We start from the raw sequence: 6,388 nt of genomic DNA, 5'->3' as shown, positions 1-6,388 counted from the left end.
TCAACCAATGGGAGATGTGGGCCGTGCATGCTTTCAATGACTTGAGACTACCAAACACCACACGCAGTGGTTAGTTCATTGCATGTAATCCTATTAAGTAGCAAAAAGACATTAAGTTATCTCGCTGATAGGAATAAAACAATACACCATGTATTTATTTACAGAGGGAGTAGTACATTTTTTGTGACATGCATTACTAGATATTGCTAGTCAAATACTAAATCCAGATGGACGTGGTAGTACTACTAAATCCAGACGGTGGTGCTAGTACTAGTAGTAGTACTACCAATGTAGTAGCACTGTACTACGCGTTGGTCAAATTATTACGTGCTGCTCCTCACAGTGAAGTGACAAGACCCTACGCCAGAGATGACACCTGAGTATAGGCGCCGTGTTCGGCATATCATAGTCAGCCTCACCGTTTGCAGTCACTATCATCACGGCTGTAGACCTAGCCTGCTTACAACTGGTCGTGTTCGACATAATTTCCCGTGCCTAGATGCCCGTGCATTGCACGGAACACCAAGATTGGGGGGTGGACGGCGCCGGCAGGGGCCATCACGCCAGATTTTTCCATGGCTTTCTAGATGTGGTGGGGAGGAGATAAGGCTGATTGTGAGAGACAAGGAGTTGTTTGTAAATAGGGACCAAGTGCGGGCATCTTTGCAAAACTAGAGAAGTTTGGTTTGTATGCGTCAGATCTAGATCCGATGGCTATTGGTGAAAGATGGCAGGCACAACATCATCACCAACTCAGGACCCTTTTGATTCGCAGGATTTTGAAAATGCACGAATAGGACACGACAATATTACAAGTTTCAAACTGATATTACAAACGTTAAGAGTAATGCTGCACCTATGAAGAGGGAATTACTAGGAAGTTTACGTAAGAACTTTCGTTACTTTAGGTGGATGCAGCAATATCGTACAAACTAAAATCCACCGCCCTGACAAGTCACTAATGGGCATATAAGTTTTCGAGTCTCTGGCCACTTGATGTTTCAAAAACAAATTCAGCTTCTGCGGAGACTTTGTCATTTAGGCTTAGACGCTTGCGGTGATCAGCACGCCATTCATTGTTGCGCCAGAGAACACCAAACCTCATTACCTTGAGCACACTTGCCTCCAGAACAAAGAACCTGGCCAATTTAATCTCAGATGTGCTGCCTCGGTAGTCGATCAAATCAATTTCTATAAGATGGAGATCAAGGCATTCGATGAGATTGTTATAGTGCAGCACATTTTTCACTTTCGGGTCTTTTTTTATCTGCAAAAGAAGAGAACATATTAGAGCAGCTGGCTGTATAAGACTGTCGTGTCATCAAGAGGTACCAATATCATTCGCTCATAGAATAGGGTTGGCTGGCTAGTGATATTTTCTCTCTCTCTCTCTTTCTCTTTCCTCTCATTTACCTAGGACTACGTGAAGAGCTTGGGCATTTGTTGCCTTCCACTATGTGGCCGATGCCATATTTCGCAAAAGTATGCCACATAATATGCATCGATGTCAAATCAAAAGATTTTGGCACCGCTCTCGCGATGTGAGAGAGTTGGCACCGCTGTGCACACAGACCCACATGTATAAACAAATCAATCAAACCAACTACACCAGCCTCTCACTCTCCCAAACAAGTGTTTTTTATTGCCTCAGTCCTCTCTCTCTCCCACGCAAGTGTTTTTTCATTGCGTGAGTTAATTTGGCATCGGAGCAAAGTAGGTGATCCAGATTGGGGCACCAGGTGGGCAATGGAGGGGCATCAATGCCAAATGCATCACAAGTGAATTTGGCATGTGTTTTGGCCTACATAGTGGAGGGCCGTTATAGCCCACTTTTGTACTACCTCTTATTTAGTATAAAATTTATGTCACTAAAAATTACACCATTTGAAATTATGTTCAAATACGAATCCAACGATATAGTTCTTAGTGACATGCATTAACATTTTGTCAGTTAAATCTATGGTCAAATTTTGATACTACAAAATAGGAAGAGTAAACCAGGACGGTGGTAGTACTTGCTCTTAGGGTAACCATAGAGTTACTGGAGTAGTCTAAGTTACTTTCCACTATGACTAGCCTAGGCTACTATAGTAGTACAAAAAAACGATGCAGGTGATCATGTGAGAAAAAATACTAAAAACATTTCTTCCGGTGCAGTGCATAGATGCAGTTTTGAACACTACACTTGTCATCATAATTTGGGAAAATTACGAAAAAATTGAGCTACGTTGTGATTACCGTTTACTAATAGGAAAGAAGTTTCACCTCGATGAGTAGCTTCTCCGTGCACGGAAAGCAACAACTTGATCCAGATTGGGGCCGATAGATTTTATTGCCAAGATCTTCACTGTGCGCATAGACTGGGTCAAGCTTGTGGGAATAATTTTCTGGAAGACGGTCGTAAATACATCAAGAAGAAATTTAAAAATGTGAATTTCAAGAAGACGGAGAAGAAGATGAGTGATGTACCAGAACAATTACGGATCCAATAAAGAGTTCGGAGAATTTGGCAGACGAGTGCACCAACGCTGTCAATTTCGGCGCATCAATGACCCTGATTTTTCTTGGACCTTCTAGATCCGATACAAGCAATATCTCAAGGAAAGGCGCATTCTCAATGACCATAATGTGGAACAGCTAGAGTGATATCTTCCCAATTGATGCCTTGTTGCGGGGCTAGCAAGACACATAAATCCATCGGAGATTCGTCGAGGCGATGTGGAGGCTAATGAACCCGTGGATCTGCTCAAGACGAAGGTACTCGAGCGTAGTACAACTGCGGAGCAGGTGCTCCATAGCCTTCTTCGAGATGACAACGTCGAAGAGGTCGAGCTGCTTAAGTTGAGGGAGAAGAAGGGCAGGCGCGGCATTAATCTGGGGTAGATAGCAGGAGCTAAAGCTGGCGCGGCGCAGCGTTGGCGCGAGGCGGAGCGCGGCAGAGAGCGACATCGTCCAGCTTCAAAGCTGAGATCCTCGAGCTGATCTAGGGTGGGGGATAAGAACCACTCGTCGAACTAGGGTTGGACCTTGCAGTTGGTACTGAACATGCGGATGTCAAGGCGTCTGGCTGGCCCAGGGTGCGATGAAAGGATCTTGGAGACTACGGCCATGCGTTTGCAATCCCCGTCGCAGAGGCAGCTGTCGACGGTGAGGTTGAGGGGGACGCGGCGCCAGAGGGGGCGCCACCGCCGGGAGAGTAGGACGGTCCGCACGACAGAATTGGTGGGAAGGAGGCCGATGATGACGAGTAGCATGTCGTCGGGGAGGCTGCTGATGAAGTCCAGGCTCGCCGGATGTGGTTTTGGCTCGAGCCGCCTCCGCTTGTTGGCTGCCTCGCCTTCCATCTCAACCGGCAGCGACGCCGGTGTACACGTGTGCTGGTGTGTGTTGTGTGCTGGGTGTGTGCGAGTGCGTCCTTCTATGCATGCCGCCGCGCAGTGGTGAATTGTGCGCGAGTGCGTCCTCCACGCGGAAGAAGTGTGTCCTCAATGCGCCCTCAATTTACTAGCATGCGGGGTGCTACCCCGAGTGGTTTCAACTTTGTTTACTTCACCGCGTGTCAGATGGGCCTCTAGTTTACTTATTTTCACCCACTGCCACATGGGCCAGCACACGAAGATACAGAACACGAGCTGACAAGGCAGCATGTGGACTGGTTGACCGGTCAACTAAACAATATACGGAGCTATACGCTGACACAGTGAGCGTATAATCCGTCGGTATAGAGTGTTCATGTGAGAGGGGAGGCCCGTGAGAGATAGCAGAGAGAGAGAGAGAGAGAGAGAGAAAGAGCTACTCCCTCTGTTCGATAATGTAGTTCCAACATTTTTTTAAAGTCAAACTTTTGAAACTTTGACCAAGTTTATAAAGAAATTACTTATATCTACAATACCAAAGATAAATGATAGTATGAAGTAAGTACATGTTATGATGAATCTAATGATCGTTCCAGATCTAAATGTTTTTCTCCACATATACCTAGCCAAACTTTTCTAAGGTTTGACTTTTCAAAACATCCATATGCTTATGGACGTGAGAGAATCCCTAACTAGAGAGAGTGAGTGAAATAGAAAGAGTGAGTGAAAAAAGTGTGTGTGCGTGTGTGAAAGTGACATGGACAACACTCGATAAAAGTCGAGAAAAAACATGTGTGTCTTATGCAAACATATCACACATGCATCTTCGACAACGGAAGCAGGGTGAGGAGATAGTGTGTGGTTGTTTGCAACCGAGAGAGCAAGACCCCTAGCACGTGGCCAAGAGGGGTCTGACAAACAAGGGAGAGAGGTCGAGAGAGACGTACGGAGAAAATGCAGACATGGGGAGGAGAGAGTGTATGTTTGTCATAGAGAGATCCCCTGGAGATCGTGATGGGACTACATGGGTGGGAGATCCAGTGACAAGGTGTGTGCGCGACAGAAGATACCCCGACAGATATCGAGATAGACGTATGGATGGAAGGAGACAATACGTGTGTTCCTGATGGCTAGTGAGAGATAATCATACTTAGGGGGGATTGCTTGCGCCTATGATGGAGTGAGGGATTATGGTACTTATTAGGGGGGTGCATGTCACATAGAGAGAGAACAAGGGCGGAGAGTGTTGGATGGGTCTAGCGCGAGCGAGACATGTGTATGTGTGAACCAGGGAGATATAAAGTTTGAGAGAGATTGAGGAGCCCCGATAAGGCTGAGTGGTGCGTCAGATAGCTGAGAGGGGGAAAGAGATATTCCATCCGCTCAATAATGCAGTGCATGTAATTTTTTTAGAAGTCAAACTTTGGAAACTTTGATCAGGTTTACACAAATGTTATTTATATCTTCAATACCAAAGATACATCATACGAAACTACATCTTATGGTGAATCTAATGGTATATGTTTGTTGTTCTAGATGTAATTGTTTTTCTCCACGTACATGGTCAAACTTTGTGATGTTTGACTTTTCAATAAATCAATATGCTATGGACCGAGGAGAGTGCCTAAGTTGAGAGAGATCAAGTGCGTGTGAAGGACAATGAGTAAGTGTGCAAAAAGAGTATGTGTGTGAAAGAGAAAGTGACAACAAACGATAAATTAGAGAGAGAGTGTGTTTTTTCGTTTCTTAGGCGAACATATCACGCATGCATCTCCGAGATAGAAAAGCGAGGCGAGGAGATACACGAAGATAGCTAGTGTGTGATTGTTTGCAACGGAGAGAGACACCCCTATAGCACATGTCCAATAGAGGTCCTGCCAACAAGGAACAATGGTCGAGAGGGACACATGGAGAACATGGGCGCATGGGGAGGGCGAGAGGGTGTGTTTGTGATAGAGAGACCCCCTCGAGATCGTGAGGGGACTATATGGGTAGGAGATGGAGGGAGGTGCATGCGCGATAGAAAGATGCCCCGAGAGAAACCGAGATAGACCATGCACATGTTTGTGATGGAGACTAAGATTAGCTAGTCATATACATATAGGGGGGACTGCGTGTGCCTACAATTGAGTGAGAGACCATCATACTTGGCTAGCTAGGCATGAGATTGTGTGTGTGCGTGTGAGATGGAGAGAGAACGAGGGAGAGAGATAGAGTTTTAGATGGGCCTATCGAGTGCGAGTGAGATATGCATGTGTATGTGTGACCCAGGTAGATGGAGAGTTTGAGAGAGAGGGCGAAGAGCTCCAAGACAACAGAGTGGTGCGTGAGAGAGTTACGGGCAACGAGCCAAGGAATTTGTGTGCGTACGATGAGTGCACCCAAGATATCTAGCTTGGACTAGAGAATCATACATAGTGTGTGAGAGAGACCTATAGATGGAGTATATATGCATGCGAACTAGAAAGACCCCCCCCCCACACACACACACAAAGAGAGAGAGAGAGAGAGATGGAGTGAAAGCGAGAGGGGCCAACAAGGTTTGTGTGTTGGATGCGTGCGACAGAATTGAAGATTGTTGGTGAGAGAGAGAGAGAGAGAGAGAGAGAGAGCAGGAGTCCGGGAGAGGTGGAGGTCGCATTTTAGGCATTAAAGACTGATATAAACCATGTTTCGATATAAACTTGCATTCAAATATTTAAATTGGAGAACATGTTGTCTGCAATCCACACATGAACGGATATATGCGTATATCAAACAAGTTCATTAATTTGACTTTCAACATGTTCATGGAGTACTATAATACTGTACAACATGCTACTCGATTGAGGTGTTCAATTTTGGATTTAGTTCACTCTTTTGACCTGGTGAATGAGCTATTTCATTGAATCGAGATATATCATTTTGGGTTTGATTCCCGTTTTGAGTGGGTCAACTATTTGTCATATAGTAAATCGCTAGCAACGAGCATGTAAAAACACATTACTCCCGAGCATCATCTCTCCATCTAAAAAAGAAGTGGCAAGCTAATA

This window comes from Aegilops tauschii, chromosome 6 (assembly GCF_002575655.3).
Source record: "Aegilops tauschii subsp. strangulata cultivar AL8/78 chromosome 6, Aet v6.0, whole genome shotgun sequence".
NCBI classification, from domain to species: Eukaryota; Viridiplantae; Streptophyta; class Magnoliopsida; order Poales; family Poaceae; genus Aegilops; species Aegilops tauschii.
The sequence above is the reverse complement of the archived record's forward strand: the minus strand, read 5'-3'. Positions refer to the sequence as shown.